Below are 20,353 nucleotides of genomic sequence, written 5' to 3'. Positions count from 1 at the left end.
ATTCCGACCTCATGTGACTGTGTGTAGTTTGTACGTTCTCCCCGTTTCTGCGTGGGTTTCCTCTGGGTGCTCTGGTTTCCTCCCACGCTGGCTAGGTGGATTGGCTATGCTAAATTGCCCCTTAGTGTCAGGAATTAGCAGGGTAAATATGTGGGTTTACAGAAATAGGGCCTGGATGGGATTGTTGTCGGTGCAGACTCGATGGGCTTAAAGTACTCCTTCTGCACTGTAGGGATTCCATGATGATTCATCAACAAGCCTCCCCATTCGCGCCGAGCCCCATTCCGGACTTTAGCAACACCACAAAGCAGGAACCTCTCTGAAGCAACCCCTGACTCAGCGTGTGTGTACATTTTCACCATTGCATGACAAACACGGTAAACAGATAATGAACAATCCTTAAAATTGTTGTATGCATGCTTTGGCAGAGGACAAAAGAAGAAAGGAGCTCTTTTGAATTTCTTCCTACGTCAGAAGTTAGTACACGAGCTATAAATTATTCCCACTTGCATCTGACAGACAAGGGTAAATTCTGCGACACTCTGTTCCCAGCAGAGTTTCACTCAACGGGAGCACGCATCAGAGTAATAGGTGTTATACTAGGACACATTGCCGCATTTTCCAGTCTTAATAGGGGAAAAAAAAAGCAGGATCTTTAAAATTCAGATGAAGAGAGGTAGAGACGCACTGTTATGTATGATGATCATCAAGTTATTCAGCAACAATTTTGTGTCCAAACAGATCATTCTGTGGCCTAACGACACAAGAGAAAGCTGTCAACCATACCCACAAATTTTCTTCCAGAGGCTTGATTATTAAACTAGTAAAACTTAATGTTAAAAAATATAAGCAAACAGGGATCGACGAACATCAGAAACAGAGTGTAATTCTATTTACACCCTTGATTTGATTTATTGTCACATGTATTAGCATACAGTGAAAAGTACTGTTTCTTGCGTGCTATACAAAGATACCATTCATAGAGAAGGAAAGGAAAGGGCGCAGAATGTAGTGTTATAGTCATAGCTAGGGTGCAGAGTTTATAAAAGTTTAGTAGTAGAGTTTTAAAAGCATAGAATGAGAGTAAAAGATAGAATTAGAGGGTATGCTGGGGGCAGCGCGCAAGAAGTCGCCACACTCTTTGATTTGATTTATTGTCACATGTATTAGTATACAGTGGAAAGTATTGTTTCTTGCGGGTTATACAAACAAGGCATACCGTTCATAGAGAAGGAAAAGAGGGAGTGCAGTATGTCATTGTTAGAGAGAGTTTATAGAATTAAAATTAAGTTTAGAAGCATAAAACGAGAGTATAAGATAGAATTAGAAGGTATGCTGGAGGCAGCTCACAAGAAGTCGCCTCGCTCCAGCGCCATCTTGAAAATAAAAACAGTCTCTTGACTGAAGGTGTGTAGTGCCACCTCACTGTGCCAACCATCTTATTTCTGCATACTGATTTAAACTGTGTTTTGGTGTATTTATTTTTATTGGGAAAGTATCACCAGGGGCATAAGTTAAGCATTTTTTATTTGTTTATGAGGACCCCTGAGAATATCTCTGTCAGTGCAATTCCGGATTTCCTCAGCCAGAAGGTTTCCACTAGCTAATTGGCGCCATTCAACTAATAAGATGTACCTCATCTGTGCACTGTGTTTCTTGTATACAGCACACACAGACACTCTCTCTCTCTCCTTGCCTCAACATTAAAAGCTCAGCTGTAAATACAGAGCGAGGAGCCATAAAAGAGGACAAAACTGGCCTCTTGGCTCCAGATCCCTAAGCATAGAAAATAGGTGCAGGATTAGGCCATTTGGATCTTTGAGCCTGCACCACCATTCAACATGATCATGGCTGATCACACACTTTCAGTACCCCACTCCCACTTTCTCGCCATACCCCTTGATCCCTTCAGCCGCAAGGGCCACATCCAGCTCCCTCTTGAAAATTTCTAACGAACTGGCCCCAGCAGCTTTATGTGTTAGAGAACTCCACAGGTTCATAACTCTCTGAGTGAAGTAGTTCTTCATCATCTCAGTCCTGAATGGCTTACCCCTTATTCTTAGACTGTGACCACTAGTTCTGGACGTCCCAAACATCCAGAAACTGGATGGCCAAGCAAGGAGGAAAAGTTAATTAGAGGAGGAAAAGGCATTCCTGAAGCACATATAGACTATGACAAATTCTTACTATCAAGGCCCAAGTTGGACTTCCTTTTTGTAACAAAGGTAAATCAAGCAGACCTCCTGTACCTATGGATTTTGAGCCAGCGAGGATAAGTTACGCTCCATCAACATGGAGAGTCGAACAACTGTACAGCCTCAGCTGTACTTCTCATGCTATGTATTCCACATTCACCATATTTTAAGTATTCATTGATCACAGCAAATGAAAAGCTCCGGTCGTAGTGTGTAATCAATCTCCGCCATGTGAGACCTCCTCAGCCAGAATGACCTTAGGGTTCCCACAACGAGCCTCTGACTTTTGGGATGGAAATGGCATGTCATGAGCCCTGACCCTGTAAATGCCTGAATTTCCTCCTACATCAGAAGTTAGCATAATTATGAGCTATAAATTATTCCCACTTGCATCTGACAGACAAAGGTAAATTCTGCGACATTCTGTTCCCAGCAGAGTTTCACTCAACGGGAGCACACATCAGAGTAATAGGTGTTACTCCACCACCACCACCACCACCACCCCCTCCCCCCACCACCACCACCACCACGACCACGACCTCACTCATTGTTCACAGTATCCAATGTTCAGCAAAATGTTCACAGTCACTTTGTCAACAGGTCCCCATGGACTCTCAACACCAACATTCACGAGAGGAGCAAGGAAAATATGCTCCTCTGCCAAAAAACCAATGAGGGGTATCCCACTTCGTCAAAGACATGGCTATATCACAGCCAAAGGAAGATGCAACTAATAAAGAGATATGAAAAACATATTAAAGCATAGACAGAGGGAATCGTCAAGTGCAACAGACTTCTTCACTGCCCATTTCCAATCTTGTGCCTATACTACCATTAGCTTGGATTGTTTGTTTGCTGATGCAGTTCTTCTCCTCTCGTTCCCTACCTTCCCATCATTTGTGTTTCTCGACCAGAATCATCTCTCCTGGTTAAAATTTCCACTTACTTCACTTGCAAAAAATGAATCAAGGAAAATCTGACTCGTTATCAGAAGTAAGTATGGAATACTTTCTAGCACTGCTGATAATAAAATTATGGAATTCACAATTATAGAATTCACTTAATCAAAATCCGTTTTAAAAATGCGACAGTTCTTGAAGTATATCCTCTTCAATTAAAATTAAGCGATTTTAACATCATGAATAGAGTACATTTCTGAAATTCCTTGTATATCTTTCTCCTCTGGGCTGTGTCAGTAACAACAATCGAAATTACATTCATATCTTTCCACTGAGCTTAAGAAATGTCACCTCTTGAAAGTTCAGGCCATATATAGCATCAGCATCTGGAGCTTTGCCAATGATGAACAAGTCGATTGTTTTACTAAGCTTCTCTACTGCAGACTTTCTATGGTTCCTCAGTGACAGTGTTCTCTCTGGAGCAGGGGTCGGCACCCAACAGCTTGTCAGCTCAGTATGGAAACAAATATGGCTCTTTTGTCATTCCCAAAATATACGCAACTTTTTCAATTAAAAACAGGGGAAGAGGATAGACGTCGGAGAGTTCAAATATAGCGTGGTGGGGGGGGGGGGGGGGGGGGGGGGGGGGGGGGGGGGAGAAGAGGTCAGGGAGTTCAAGTACAGCCCAAGAGGGGAGAGGGCAGAGAATTCAAGCACAGTGAGAGGGGGGATAGGTCGGAGAGTTCAAATACAGCGCAAGAGGTTGAGGTCAGAAAATTAAAATACAGCGCGAGAGGGGAGGTTGGAGAGTTCCAATACAGCGCAAGTGGAGAGGGGTCAGAGAGTTCAAAGAAATGTGCGAAAAGATGTAGCAGCAGAAATTCCATTAAATAAAGTCTGAGAGAACATTGTTTCCTTTATGCCATTGTTAACCATCCTGTCAATTATCAACAATGTCGAGTTGTACATTTTCAGTCACGTAAATAGGCATTCTTACTCTGGCTCTTCGTTGACTGCTTGTTCTGAATTTTTAAATAGTTTGGCTCTTTGGTTTGAAAAGGTTGCTGACCTCTGCTCCAGAGTACAACACTAAGTAGCATTCCACCCATCACTCCAACTGCTTATTGCAGTCAGTAACGACCTCTCTTGTCTGTATTCAATGGCATCATTTTCTTTGCTGATGGGACCTGTTGCCTCGTTGATCCCTTCATACACGCGCCAAGCATTCCCTGTGTCAAATGACATCTGGTTATTCTGGCAAAAAAGTGTAACCAGTCACTGGCACACCATCTAGCAGTCTGTTACTCTAAGCGGCTTTTGGTGCATTCAGAATCTTCTCGCTTGGATCTCTCCAGTGATTAATCAGAGTGGAGCAATTGGCTTTAATGAATGGATCCATCACGGGTATGTTAGTCTTGAACCAGGAAACATTTTTCTGCTATTGTTTCCCATGTGTTGAGAATGCTGTACCGTAGGTGATTTCTCGAATTATGTTCCATTTTGTTTCTGTACTCATGTGGGAATGCGGAGAGTACTTGTTTAATCGAGTTGAGAAACTGTTGATTTTTATCTGAACAGGCAGGGTGGCTGACAGGGTAATACCGCTTTGAATGAAAAAGCTGCATTCTAACCCTGGTGTACACCAGTGATCTGTATCACAGTGGTAGCTATGACACTCCTGCACGATCTTCTCTGTCTCTGCTGGAGGAAGGAGGCAGTGCCTCAGGATGTGCATGACGCAAATATTGTGATCCTGTATGAGAACGGGGACAACCGCAACGACTGCAACTACTACTGAGGCATCTTCTTGCTGAACGTCACGGTGAAAGTATTTTTCTATGTTGCCCTTGTCGGACTGCAGATCCTGGCTGAATGCATTAATTCTGGATCCCAGTATGGTTTATGAACTGGAAGATCTAAAGTTGACATGATCTTCTCAGTATGACAGCTGCAACAGAAGTGCCCTGAACAAAGGAGACTACTGCCCATTACCTTTGACGATCTTAACCAGGCATTCCACCACGTAAGCAGAGGTGGTCTATTTAAATGGCTGGAGAGAACCGGCTGCCCATCGAAGCTTCTCAACATGATCTCCTCTTTCCATGACAAGATGACGGGGCAATCCGAGATCTCCAGTGGGGTAAAACAGGGTTGCACTCTGGTGCCGGAGCTTTTTGGCACATTCTTCTTTTTGCTGCTGTCAGGCCTTCAGGTCATCTACAGTTACTTACATACCAGAACTGGTGAAATGCTGATCAGCCTTGCTGACCTGAGATCCAAGACAAAGGTGTGCCTTGTCCTCAGAGTGTTGCTCTACACTGACAATGCCACACTAACATTCCATATGGAGGAACAACTGCAGCAGCAATGGACAAACTCTTTAATGATTGTTAGGAGTTTGGTTTGACCATCAGCATCAGGAAGACCAATGTCATGATCCAGGATATTGCCATATCACCATCTATCAGCATTGACAATGTGATGCTGGAGGTTGTTGACAGTTTCACATATCTGTGCTCCACAATCACCAACAATCTCTCACTTGATGCTGAAACAATTACACACATTACAAAAGCTGCAGTTGTTACTTCCAGGCTGAGTCAGAGATTGTGGAACAACAGCAACCAGACTGAGAACTCAAAATTAAGTCTACCAAGCCTGTGTCCTCAGCTTACTCCTCTACAGTGAGAGATCTGGACAGCAAATGCTAGGCAAGAGAAAGTGTTGCTAATTTCTATCTTCCCTGTCTCAGACGTATCCTCAACTTCCCTTGGCAGAACGAGTTCACCGATTCCAAGGTTCTGGAGCATGCTAATTCCATCAGGATGTACTCACTGCTAATCAACAATGCCTGAGCTAGCCAGCTCGGCCACGTTCATCAAATGGATGACAGCCACAAAACAAAAGATCACTCGTACAGTGATCTAGTCACTGGGTCACGACCTCCTGGACATCCACACCTCTACTGCAAACAAGGTATGAAGATGGCATAAACTGAAACTGACAACTGGGAAACAGTCACTGATGGACATGGAGGCTGGCTGCTTGGAAGGACATTGGAAGAGGCGAGCAGACGCAAAAAATCTCAACCAGCTGAGAAGACGGCCCAGAGAAAACAGAGGCCAGGAAATCATCCAGCGTCTCAGACCAGACTTTTTCTGTGGCAAATTCAGTAGAGACTGCCATGCCAGAATGGAGCTCCTGAGCTATACCAGGCAATGGTTAACACAAAGTTGACCACTATGGTGCAAACCATCTTCTTACGAGATGCAAGGTTGCCGCCACCTCTTGTAAGGAAAGGAAAACTTAAGAGTTACGACCACGAGGGGCTGATAACATTGTTAACTCTTCCGTACCGTCCTTTTAAAAATTTTGAATTGTGCTGAAGTTTCCAGCTCATATTTATGAAGAGCTGTCGGGGTCTGGAAAGACACAAACTATTAATGAAGAAATTAAAAAGTGCACTTCAAAGATTGTTCAGTAATGCTACTTAAAGTCAAAAACAAATCTGTACAATTTACCAAGTCATCAGGCCTCAGGCTATTTAAAATAACAGTTAAAAAAAAACCACACACACAGGTTAAAGCTTTTAACCAACATCTGACACGGTGGCTGCTACAACACAAATATGAGAGAATTCAGGTGGCTTTTGACTGTTCTGGGAATGGAGCCCACTCAAACAAAAATACCCCAGAGCAACAACGGAATCAAACCTACATGGGCTGAAGACATCTTCAGAACAAAAAAGGTGTTTTAATTGCCAGAGAGATGGCAGAAGTCACCCTCCAGCTATTTCAGAGACACTGCAGTTGACAAACTGATCAGCTTGGTTTTCACCTCTGCAAGGCTATGTGTATTGCTCTCGAACACTCTGTGGCAAATCCAGCATGGTGGGGTGAATCTCTTTACATGATGCTCAAGTCAGAAAGCAAGCTGGTGCTTGAACTGACCTTGAAACCTGCATGAGAATGACTGAAGTGGCACAAATCAAACTAATGACAGCTTCCTCCTTATCACACGCAAAAACAATATTTGGGCTTGGGATACTTCTGTTAACAATAAGACGTAGAGTGGCATAGTTAACTTTTAATCAATGCAGGGTATAATGTACCTGCATAAACAGGAAAAAAATGTAAAATTTACAAATGAACATGTTGTTTTAATTGGAATCTAATTATTGATTTTCTGTCCCTAGATAGTGAGACTGTTGAACAAGTTATTTAATGAACAGTTCTTCACTTACTCTCAGGATTGAGATTCACCCACCCCCCTCCCTCGTCCCCACCATGTTTGAAGCAAATCTGTCAACAACGGTATATTAAAAGTCTTAACCTTCACATACAATGGTGGATTGTATCAAGCTTTAATTCTGAAAAGCCAAGGTACTTAAAAAGCTGAAGCAAAAAGTTCATATTAGAGTGCTGAGTGATTGTTGGAAGGGTGAAGAACAGAATGTTGAAGTGGATAATAAAGAATTGTCCGACAGTTGTTGAAATAATTTACTGTAGTGTCTTGCAAGAGTAATCGCACACTTGACTCATTGGTCCATGCTAGCAAAAGCATCATCTAACATTGCATGTACATGCCGGGTGTTGGCTAGAAGCGAAAAAAAAGACTGCAAGCAAACCAAAGGGGAAAACCAGCAAAATTGACCAGAATGTCTGAACTATCACCAGGAGGAAGACTGCACTGTTTTGATCTCAACAATTATAGCATCCACACTATGTATATAAACAAACAGCGTAGTGCAACCTGTTACATTACTGCATAGATTTCTATTGGCCAAAGCCAATAAGTCCATAAGATAATTATTAAATCTGAATATCTTATTTGTGTCACAAGTAAGCTTACATTAACACTGCAATGAAGTTACTGTGAAAAATCCCTTAGTTGCCACACCTGTTTGGGTACACAGAGAGAATTTAGCATGGCCAATGCACCAGCACGTCTTTCAGAATAATGGGAGGAAACCAGAGACCCGGAGGAGACCCACGCAGACACGGGGAGAACATGCAGACTCTGGACAGACAGTGACCCAAGCCGGGAATTGAATCCAGGTCCCTGGCGATGAGGTACCAGTGCTAACCACTATACCACCCTGCCCACTATGTCAGTTTATCCCCGTTAATGCTGTGATATGGCACTTCTGCACTCCATCACACTATGTTAAGTAAAACACCGTGAAATAAAATGATTGTTTACTGGGATAATTACACTGATAATCATACTACCCATTGCTTGTATAGAAATAATGAATCATTGATGTCCATGTGGAAATAATTAAGTAGTTGGTAATTCAGCAAGTTTTGGCAGGTCTAGTTATTTGCATATATTGAAGCAAAACGTTAAAAGAATCTACAACTAATTCCATGCTGCATTCCTGCTGACTAAAAAAATTCAGCTGGAATTTAGAAAAGTGTTTGTACCAATGATGAGACACCACAATAAAACCCTCCATGCTAAATGCAAATCCACCTCTATATTACCCATGGTGTAATCCCTCCACGGGAACCACACACATTTCCATGCATGGCTACAAGAACCGGCAGAACAAGAATCCTAGTCCGATTCTGAAGCATTTTTACGAATGTATTCCCTCTGAAACAACTCCTTGCCCCCTTACTTTCTTTCCTGAAAGCTTAAAGCTTTATAAAAGGTGGACAGCTGTACTACTGATGATCAATGATTTCAAAAGAAAATTGGATAGACACTTGAGGGAAATAAACTTGCAGGGATACAGGGATGGAATGAATGGGATGGAAGTAAGATCTTGTTGCGCAGCCAGCCTTAGGACTCGATGACCTAGAAAGGTGCTTTCATAACACGGCCAAACAGGTTGAGCGTCAACTTCTAATTCCTTCCAACATACAGAAATGGCAGGCGGTAAGAGCTGGCGAGATTCAAGGCCAGCTGTGAGATTAAAGTAAAATTGGAGCCTCTACCATCAGTATTCATAGGTCCAGACACATAGAAATGCACTTTGCCACCGCAACTCAAGACTTTTTACGGGGTTCGATTCCCCCCTCCGGCTGGAGTAGATTTGCAGCCTGCCTCCTTGTCCTACTCATGGTGAAGTTTGTGGCACTGTGGGCACAGTACTGAAGAAGAATGGGGACAGACAGGTTTGGTCTATAAGTGAGCCAGCAACAATTTAATGGGCTGAATGGTCTCCTGTGCTGTAATGGCCCTAAGTTGGTAAGAGTTGGGTAGAAAAGAGCAGACCAATTGGACACACTAGAAATTGAAACTGTTTAGATGCGAATATGAGTGAATTCCTCAGAAACCTATACAAGAAATTTCTGACATAAATGAATGTCTTTAGTACTTCCGCCAATGCAGCTCCATTGCATTCATCACCAATAAACATACGGGTTTATTACAGCAAGACAGTTTTACACCGCAAACCAGTACACAAGTGAAACAGTATTCAACAAAACTTAATTTTACGAAGAGTTTCTTAACAAGTATAACATTTCAATACACCAAAATACCATTAGCTCCGACTCTCATTTGCTATCAGTGCTGGCCTCATCGAAGCAGAGAGGTGCAAACAGAAGAAAATTATACACCCTCATAAAATGACACAAATAGCAATACATTAGAATAGGTTAATCAGAGGCAATAAAAGTGCAACAAAAACAGAAAATGCTGGAGAAACTCAGCAGGTCTAACAGCATCTGTGGAGAGAGAATAGAACCAACGTTGAGTCTGGTTGACCCTTTGTCATGAGCTCTGATGAAGGGTCATCCAGACTCAAAACATTGGGGGAGATTTTCCAGCAGCATGCGCCCCAAAACCAGAAAAGCCCACCCAAGGTCAACGGACTTTTATATGTCTGCCCCCCCCCCCCCCCCCCCGCTATCATTTCCATGGTGGGCGGGATGAGAAAATTCTCCCCATTATTTCTATTCTCTCTCCACAGATGCTGTCAGACCTGCTGAGTCTCCCCAGCATTTTCTGTTTTTTTTGTTTTAGATTTCCAGCATCCGCAGTATTTTGCCTTTATCTAATAAAAGTGCAGCCATGGGACAGCACGGTGGCACAGTGGTTAGCACTGCTGCCTCACAGCGCCAGGGACCTGTATTCGATTCCTGGCTTGGGTCCCTGTCTGTGCGGAGTCTGCACATCCTCCCCATGGGTTTCCTCCTACAGTCCGAAAGATGTGCTGGTTAGGTGCATTGGCTATGCTAAATTCTCCCTCAGTGTACCCGAACAGGTGCCGCAGTGTGGCGACTCGGCGATTTTCATAGTAACTTCATTGCAGTGTTGATGTAAACCTACTTGTGACACTAATAAATAAACCTTAAATTAGCTTTACTCAGTCAGGGTGACAGATCCCAATAAACACCCTCGAGTCAATATACCTTGCAACCAAAACAAAAACTTGGAAATTGGGATAGCCAAAATCTTGTTGGGATTAAGAGTGTATGCTGCTCCCCCTCCCCTCCAAATGCAGTTGTTTGTCAAAGATAAGATGTATCAGTGTACGTGGCTACACCAATCCACCACTGCGAACACATGTAGCCTCTGGCAATGGTGTGCACACAGTGAGAGTTTTAGCATCTCCACATCATGAGGGTGCATCCCGACATAACTAATTTTGCCTCGTTCTTCTTCAATTGGTTGTGTGTTGTGAATAGCAGCAGCTGTGTTTGCACTGAAACATTCCTGAAGTGCGTGCACTTTCTTTTTCCCCCTCCTCTCACACAGCAAAATACAGCAAAACTACGTTGAATTCAGGAAACTAAACCCCATTCATAATTTCACAGTTTTGAAACGTTAAGAGGATTTTTGGGGAGGGAACCCGTGGTTAGGGTTAGCGTGTAAACATTGACAACCGGGCGGTCGCGCTGAGGGAAAGTTGAAGGCGTCCACACACAACTGACATTTGGAGAGGCAAACAAAAAAAATCCTCATTTGTTTTGTTTTAAATATAGCGTCGTTTTAAACAGCCAATGACTTACAGACTGCGTGTTAAACTCCCATTGCCAGTGCACCTTATGCATTTCCCCCACGGAGGGAGGGGGTTAGGGGTCATAATCTGCGCAACATGTGTTAAAAGCGTCAAGTCCCTAATCCCCCTCCGATTTACCCAAAATCTGCTAGGCACCGGGGTATTTTTTTTGTGCGTGATCCCCCCCCCCTCCATATTTTCTGCATGCAAACGAATGACGGGTTTATGCAAAAACGCTTCCGCTGGGATGCGATTTTCTTTTTGCAATTTAAATAATGCAAGGCTTAAAATAACTAACCCTGCTCAAGAAGTCGGGGGAAGAAAGATTTTTTTTAAAAAACAGAGTGCTTTCTTCTTTTGAAGAGGTTTGGCACGCCGCGAGCGAGCGAGCACGGGCCGCTTGGCCCCGGATCCGGGAGCCGGACCCGGAGCGTTCCATCCGCCACACGTTCCACGCCGCTTTGCAACAGAGTAGCTGCAAACAGATACAGTGTATTCCAACTCTAGATACATAAAGAGACAGGGCAACTATGTAGATACAAATGAGACAGTGCAACTACACTGATACAGTGTATCCAGCCGGGATTCCCCCCCAAACAATTCACTGCTACCCCACATATCGCGTACGCCAATATAAAAAAAACACTGCTGCATATTATTTTAAAAAAGGGAGACACCATTGCAAATTTTTAACAGAAGCCTCATGCATATTCAAAATTGCTAACACCCGCCCTACTTTTGCCCCACAACTTTTGCAAAGAAAAACACCCCCACCCATATGCCTTAATCGCCAACGCCAATACATTAAAAAAACTGCTGCAAATTATCAGGGGAGGGGGGAAAGAGAACACCATTGCAATTTTGAATAGAAACCTCATGCATATTCAAAACTGCTAACACCCCCTTCCTACTTTGACCCCACAACTTGTACAAAGAAAAACACCCCCACTCCTCCCCATTTGTCCTCCCCTATATGCGTTAATCGCCAAAGCCAATATAAAAAAAACTGCTGCAAATTATAAGGGGGGTGGGAAGAGAGAACACCATTGCAATTTTTAATAGAAACCTCATGCATATTCAAAATTGCTAACAACCCCTCCCCTACTTTGACCCCCACAACTTTAGAAAAAACATCCCCTCCCCAGTTGTCCCCCCACTGCACTCTCACTCATATCTCTCTCTCACACACACAAGCTTTTGGCGCCATATTAATGACGTACTATATTATTTCCATCATCAGCGACCTTCGGGATCAAATTGCTGAACTAAAAAAACCCCCCCTTCGCAGCCCAAACTCGGCCAACAACGGAAAAGGCATCAAAAGCTTGACAATCCCCCCCCCCCCCCCGCCCCCCCCAAAACGCCGGATCTCCTCTTCTTCCTCTTCCCCCCTCCACTCCCCCATCGTCCTCCAGCAGCTTTTCTTCCCTTCACAATTATTTCAATCAACCCCCCCCAACACACACAAAAAAACAAACGACCCTCAAACGCTTAAAAGTATTGAAAGAGGACAGTACCTGCTGCAATTATTATTTTTTGGATGTGTTTGTTTTGTTTTTGTTTTAAAGCTGATCTGGTTGAGGTGAGACGGGATAGAAATGGTGAAGATTTTTTTTGAATGTGGAGTTGAAGCAGCTGCAGTAGCAGATTGTGGCTCCCTCTATCTCTCTCTCTTTCTCGCTCCCTCTTTCACATATGCACTGACTGACGTTGGTCCTTGTGGTGGAGTTGGTTGGGTGAAAGAAGGATCCTGTCCTCTCTTAATGTTAATCCACGGTTACTGCCAGACGAGGGAGCACTCTCATGTCTTGTCAACAGAATTACAGTAAGCCTCCTTTGCAACCTAGCTTTCGTTTTCCAAAAAAAACCCTCTCTAAAACTTGATGCCTTGTTTCACAGCCGCATTTCAAAATACACTAAAGAGGGAGGGTCATTTTTAAAAATGGAAGTCACAGACCTTGTCCATACTATATAGAAAATAAGCAATAAAGCAGGAGGAACTTACATTTAATGCCCTTAAACAGCACGCCAAACATTTTTTCAGACATTATAGTCATGGTAGCATAGTGAAAACAGCAGATCTTTTGCACAAAGCAAGAGCCCACAAATGAAGTTTTTGATTTATTATTGTCACATGTATTATTATACTGTAGTGTTTCTTGCAAAGCATACCGTTCATAGAGAAGGAAAGGAGAGGGTGCCAGAGTGTAGTGTTATAGTCACGGTGACACAGTGGGTAGCACTGCTGCCTCGCAGCGCCAGGGACCCAGGTTTGATTCTGGCCTCGGATGACTGTCTCTGCGGAGTCAGCATGTTCTCCCCATGTCTGCATGGGTTTCCTCCCACGGTCCGTAGGATGTGCTGGTTGGGCGCGTTGGCCATGCTAAATTCTCCCTCGGTGTACCCGAACAGGCGCCAGAGTGTGGCGACGAGGGAATTTTCACAGTAACTTCATTGCAGTGTTAATATAAGCCTACTTGTGACACTACTAACTAAACGTTAACTTTGGTTAAGGGATAAAAAAGTGGCTGGACCTCAGGGAGAGCTTCCCTGCTGTGGTTCAAATAGTGATGATGTGGAGATGCCGGCATTGGACTGGGGTAAACACACTAAGAAGTCTCACAACACCAGGTTAAAGTCCAACAGTTTTATTTGTAGCAAATGCCACTAGCTAGTGGCGTTTGCTACAAATAAACCTGTTGGACTTTAACCTGGTGTTGTGAGACTTCTTACTGTATTCAAATAGTGACACAGGATCGTTTGCAACCACCTGAGAGGGTATACAGGGCTTCAGTGTAACATCTGATGCAAAAGACAGTGTGGCATGCCATCAGTACTGCGCTGTCAAACCTAGATTATACACTCAAATCTCTAGCATGACACTTGAAGAGATATGTAGGCCGGTGAGTAGCATCTCCCCTCTTACACTCCTAACTCTAAGCTTTGGCCTGGACCTGTTCAGGTGTGGGGAAATGGCGATTCATAGAACATAGAACATAGAAAGCCACAGCACAAACAGGCCCTTCGGCCCACAAGTTGCGCCGATCACATCCCCACCTGTAGGCTTATCTATAGCCCTCAATCCCATTAAATCCCATGTACTCATCCAGAAGTCTCTTAAAAGACCCCAACGAGTTTGCCTCCACCACCACCGACGTCAGCCGATTCCACTCACCCACCACCCTCTGAGTGAAAAACTTACCCCTGACATCTCCTCTGTACCTACCCCCCAGCACCTTAAACCTGTGTCCTCTCGTAGCAACCATTTCAGCCCTTGGAAATAGCCTCTGAGAGTCTACCCTATCCAGACCTCTCAACATCTTGTAAACCTCTATCAGGTCACCTCTCATCCTTCGTCTCTCCAGGGAGAAGAGACCAAGCTCCCTCAACCTATCCTCATAAGGCATGCCCCCCAATCCAGGCAACATCCTTGTAAATCTCCTCTGCACCCTTTCAATGGCTTCAACATCTTTCCTGTAATGAGGTGACCAGAACTGCGCGCAGTACTCCAAGTGGGGTCTAACCAGGGTCCTATAAAGCTGCAGCATTATCTCCCGACTCCTAAACTCAATCCCTCGATTAATGAAGGCTAGTACGCCGTACGCCTTCTTGACCGCATCCTCCACCTGCGAGGCCGATTTAAGAGTCCTATGGACCCGGACCCCAAGGTCCTTCTGATCCTCTACACTGCTAAGAATGGTACCCTTCATATTATACTGCTGCTTCATCCCATTGGATCTGCCAAAATGGATCACTACACACTTATCCGGGTTGAAGTCTATCTGCCACTTCTCCGCCCAGTCTTGCATTCTATCTATGTCTCGCTGCAACTTCTGACATCCCTCCAAACTATCCACAACACCACCTACCTTGGTGTCGTCAGCAAACTTACCAACCCATCCCTCCACTTCCTCATCCAGGTCATTTATGAAAATGACAAACAGCAAGGGTCCCAGAACAGATCCCTGGGGCACTCCACTGGTCACTGACCTCCATGCAGAGAAAGACCCCTCCACAGCCACTCTCTGCCTTCTGCAGGCAATCACAGTAAGAAGTTTAACAACACCAGGTTAAAGTCCAACAGGTTTATTTGGTAGCAAAAGCCACACAAGCTTTCGAGGCTCTGAGCCCCTTCTTCAGGTGAGTGGGAATTCTGTTCACAAACAGAACTTATAAGACACAGACTCAATTTACATGAATAATGGTTGGAATGCGAATACTTACAACTAATCCAGTCTTTAAGAAACAAAACAATGGGAGTGGAGAGAGCATCAAGACAGGCTAAAAAGATGTGTATTGTCTCCAGACAAGACAGCCAGTGAAACTCTGCAGGTCCACGCAACTGTGGGAGTTACAAATAGTGTGACATAAATTCTGATTCTAGGATCGCATGATAAAGACTCAGGAGGAAAAAAGCAGAAATATTTATGTGAAATAGTGTGACATAAACCCAATATCCCGGTTGAGGCCGTCCTTGTGTGTGCGGAACCTGGCTATCAGTTTCTGCTCCGCGACTCTGCGCTGTCGTGTGTCGCGAAGGCCGCCTTGGAGAACGCTTACCCGAATATCAGAGGCCGAATGCCCGTGACCGCTGAAGTGCTCCCCAACAGGAAGAGAACAGTCTTGCCTGGTGATTGTCGAGCGGTGTTCATTCATCCGTTGTCGCAGCGTCTGCATAGTTTCCCCAATGTACCATGCCTCGGGACATCCTTTCTTGCAGCGTATCAGGTAGACAACGTTGGCCGAGTTGCAAGAGTATGTACCGTGTACCTGGTGGATGGTGTTCTCACGTGAGATGATGGCATCTGTGTCGATGATCCGGCACGTCTTGCAGAGGTTGCTGTGGCAGGGTTGTGTGGTGTCTTGGTCACTGTTCTCCTGAAGGCTGGGTAGTTTGCTGCGGACAATGGTCTGTTTGAGGTTGTGCGGTTGTTTGAAGGCAAGAAGTGGGGGTGTGCCTCAACCGGGATATTGGGTTTATGTCACACTATTTCACATAAATATTTCTGCTTTTTTCCTCCTGAGTCTTTATCATGCGATCCTAGAATCAGAATTTATGTCACACTATTTGTAACTCCCACAGTTGCGTGGACCTGCAGAGTTTCACTGGCTGTCTTGTCTGGAGACAATACACATCTTTTTAGCCTGTCTTGATGCTCTCTCCACTCCCATTGTTTTGTTTCTTAAAGACTGGATTAGTTGTAAGTATTCGCATTCCAACCATTATTCATGTAAATTGAGTCTGTGTCTTATAAGTTCTGTTTGTGAACAGAATTCCCACTCACCTGAAGAAGGGGCTCAGAGCCTCGAAAGCTTGTGTGGCTTTTGCTACCAAATAAACCTGTTGGACTTTAACCTGGTGTTGTTAAACTTCTTACTGTGTTTACCCCAGTCCAACGCCGGCATCTCCACATTCTGCAGGCAAGCCAGTTCTGGATCCACAAGGCAACAGCCCCTTGGATCCCATGCCCTCTCACTTTCTCAAGAAGTCTTGCATGGGGGACCTTATCGAACGCCTTGCTGAAGTCCATATAGACCACATCCACCGCTCTTCCTTCGTCAATGTGTTTGGTCACATTTTCAAAGAACTCAACCAGGCTCGTAAGGCACGACCTGCCCTTGACAAAGCCGTGCTGACTACTTTTGATCATACTAAACTTCTCTAGATGATCATAAATCCTGTCTCTCAGGATCCTCTCCATCAACTTACCAACCACTGAGGTTAGACTCACCGGTCGGTAATTTCCCGGGCTGTCCCTGTTCCTCACACCTCTTCCGTTTAACAGTTTATTGCATAATCGATAAACTCACAAACGTCAGTAGCTGCTCCTGTTAAGTTAAATCAGTACCCACAGAGACTGTTTATCATTGATAACTTGCAAACATAATACTCTGCTCCCTTTGAAGTGAAATCGGTGCTGTGCTTACAAATGCTGTTACTGTAACTTCTGAGCTGCATTCACGCTGTTAAACCTTGAAGAGTTACTGCTCTTTCATTTAGATTTCCTTAGCTTAGTCATCCAATCCCATTATTGAACTTGTTGTCTGAGAAGCTCAATACTGTGCAGTGCTGCTACTGTGCAACACACACTTATTTTAAAAAAACACAAAAATCACACTCGTGATAATGATTGCTGCAACCCCCTCCCAGACCCCACTTTTGATTTTCCATATTGCAGCAATCTTGGGTCATGAAGAGTCTATTAACATATGAAGGTGCTTCAATGGAAAAGATTCTGACTTATCACATCATCTAGCTTTGCACGAATTAACATTTGCATGGAATGTGAGGGCACATCCAGACACAGTGATTTGATTTGATTTATTACTGTCGCATGCATTGGTACACAGTGAAAAGTATTGTTTCATGCGTGCTATACAGAGAAACCATACCATTCACAGAGTACATAGCGGAGAAGGAAAGGAGAGGATGCATAACGTAGTGTTCAGTCATAGACAGATCAACTTAATATGATGGCAGCCAGGAAGAAGCTGTTCTTGAGTCAGTTGGCTAGTGATCTGACTTTTGTATCTTTTTCTCGATGGAAGAAGTTGGAAGAGAGTATGTCCGGGGTGCGTGGGGTCCTTGATTATGCTGGCTGCTTTTCCGAGGCAGCAGAAAGTGTAGACGGAATTAATGGATGGCAGGCTGGTTCGCGTGATGGACTGGGCTACATTCACAGCCCTTTGTATTTTCTTGCGGTCTTGGGCAGAGCAGGAGCCATCCAACACTGTGATACGTCTGGAAAGGATGCTTTCAATGGTGCATCTGTAAAAATTGGTAAGAATCATAGCGGACATGCCGAATTTCCTTAGCCTTCTGAGAAAGTAGAGGCACTGGTGGGCTTTCTTAACTATAGTGTCAGCATGGAGGGACCAGGACAGGTTGTTGGTGATCTGGATTCCTGGAAACTTGAAGCTCTCGACCATTTCCTATTCTACAGGCTCTATAGCTGTAAGTATTATTTACAGTTCTAAAGCACTCCACAAATGGTTAAGACAAATCTTTTAAATGGACGGCATGGTGGCAGAGTGTTTAGCAATGCTGCCTCACAGGGCCAGGGATCCGCGTTTGATTCGAGCCTTGGGTGACTGTCTGTGGGGAGTTTGCACATTCTCCCTATGTCTGCGTGGGTCTCCTCCGGGTGCTCCAGTTTCCTCTCATAGTCCAAAAATGTGCAGGTTAGATGGGTTGGCCTTGCTAAATTGTCCCTTAGTGTCCCAAGATGTGTCGGTTAGAGGGATTAGTGGGAAAATATGTGGGGTTACGGGGATAGGGCATTGGATGGGCCTGGGTAAGATGCTCTGTCAGAAAGTCAGTACAGACCTGATAGAAACATAGAAACATAGAAACCCTACAGTGCAGAAGGAGGCCATTCGGCCCATCGAGTCTGCACCGACCACAATCCCACCCAGGCCCTACCCCCACATATTTACCCACTAATCCCTCTAATCTATGCATCCCAGGACACTAAGGGGCAATTTTTAGCATGGCCAATCAACCTAACCTGCACATCTTTGGACTGTGGGAGGAAACCGGAGCACCCGGAGGAAACCCACGCAGACACGAGGAGAATGTGCAAACTCCACACAGACAGTGACCCGAGCCGGGAATCGAACCCGGGAGCTGTGAAGCAGCAGTGCTAACCACTGTGCTACCGTGCCGCCCTAATGGGCCAGATGGCCTCCTCCTGCATTGTAGGGATTCTAAAATTGGATAAATGCACATCATTGTGTGGCTTAATTGCCCTGGTTTTCTGTTGACTAGCATATTGTAAAGATCTTTCATGTTGTCTATGCTAGGTCTTCAAAGTTTCTTTTCAGCCCATTCTGTGGAATGCTGGGAGGCAAAACATAGCTAACTTCTTAAAATTGAACAATACAAATGGTCTTTTTGCAGTACCTTCTTTTGGTTTTGTAAATTATGGCTTCTTTTCAGCTGAATATGTTCCTGCTGACAGACTGGCTACACGTGCAACCTTCTGACTCAAAGGCTGGAGTGCTACCAACTGGGTCACAGCTAGCATGAAGTATAAGAAAGTACTACGCTAAGGTTCTGATGAAAGACCACAGACCTGAAATATAGAGAGTTTCCCTCTCTATAGATGCTGCTAGACCTGCTGAGTGTTTCCTGCAACTTCTGTTTTTATTGCTATACTCAAGGAGTATAGCAGGCATAAAATTGTAAAAACTGTATTTACATTTATGAACATGAGACAAACTTCAGAAGATGTTGCTGCTTTAAATGCATTCCAAGATAATAGGTTGCATATCTGCATTTTTTTATGACCCAAAAGAAAATCCATACAATTGCAGGAACACCTTGGCACACACTTTGTTGATTTTCTCGAAACAGAACATCAATAAATATGAACAATCGGAAGAGAACATGGAATGTCAAATCACTGAAACAAGGCATCCTACCACATGAACAATTTAAAGAACAACAACTTGCTGTTATGTGGCATCTTTTACAACTCTGGGCCTTCCCAATTTGCTTCACAGCCAATTAAGTACTTTTAAAGTGTTGTAATGTAATATCAACCAATTTAATGATCTTACTTGTCCTCCACAGTATAATCACCTTTTTAAGCAGCTATCTAAGTAGATTTTATAGGTCCTGCTTCAACAACAATTTGTGGCACAGATTTTCCAATCCCTACCACTCTCAGTGTAAAAAAAACTTTTCTAACCTCTCCTTTAACTTTTTTTGTGATTAACTTAAACTTATACCATCCTATCACTTTGCTGACTATTTATCTAATCTTATTTTTCATGCTATCTAGTTAGTCCTTAGCATTCTCAACGCTCATAAAACAAAAGCCCCTACCTACTCTCTCAATTGTAACTCTTAAGACCATAAGATCATAAGACATAAGAGCAGAATTAGGCCACTCTGCCCATCAAGTCTGCTCCGCCATTCAATCATGGCTGATATTTTTCTCATCCACATTCTCCTGCCTTTTCCCCATAACCCCTGATCCCCTTATTAATCAAGAACCTATCTATCCCTGTCTTAAAGACACTCAATGAGCTGACCTCCAAAGCCTTCTGCGGCAAAGAGTTCCACAGATTCACCATTCTCTAGCTGAAGAAATTCCTCCTCATCTCTGTTCTAAAGGATTGTCCCTTTAGCCTGAGGTTGTGCCCCCTGGTTCTGGTTTTTCCTACGAGTGGAAACATCCTCTCCATGTCCACTCTATCTAGGCCTCACAGTATTCTGTAAGTTTCAATAAGATCCCCCCTTATCCTTCTAAACTCCAACGAGTACAGACCCAGAGTCCTCATATGACAAGCTCTTCATT

At 44.0% G+C, this 20,353-nt stretch overlaps 1 protein-coding gene across 1 annotated transcript in view; it reads right to left on the bottom strand.

Annotated features, from left to right (window-relative positions):
* jade1 (jade family PHD finger 1) overlaps positions 1-12,745 on the bottom strand; it is a 135,215-nt gene extending 122,470 nt beyond the window's left edge. The window contains exon 1 of the mRNA XM_078210312.1: positions 12,566-12,745. The gene's annotated coding sequence lies outside the window, so the exon portion shown is untranslated. The remainder of the gene's footprint in view (positions 1-12,565) is intronic.
* Between the last annotated feature and the right edge of the window lie 7,608 nt (positions 12,746-20,353).

This window comes from Mustelus asterias, chromosome 1 (assembly GCF_964213995.1).
Source record: "Mustelus asterias chromosome 1, sMusAst1.hap1.1, whole genome shotgun sequence".
In the NCBI taxonomy this organism is placed as follows: Eukaryota; Metazoa; Chordata; class Chondrichthyes; order Carcharhiniformes; family Triakidae; genus Mustelus; species Mustelus asterias.
This window is presented reverse-complemented; position numbering and strand designations above follow the sequence as displayed.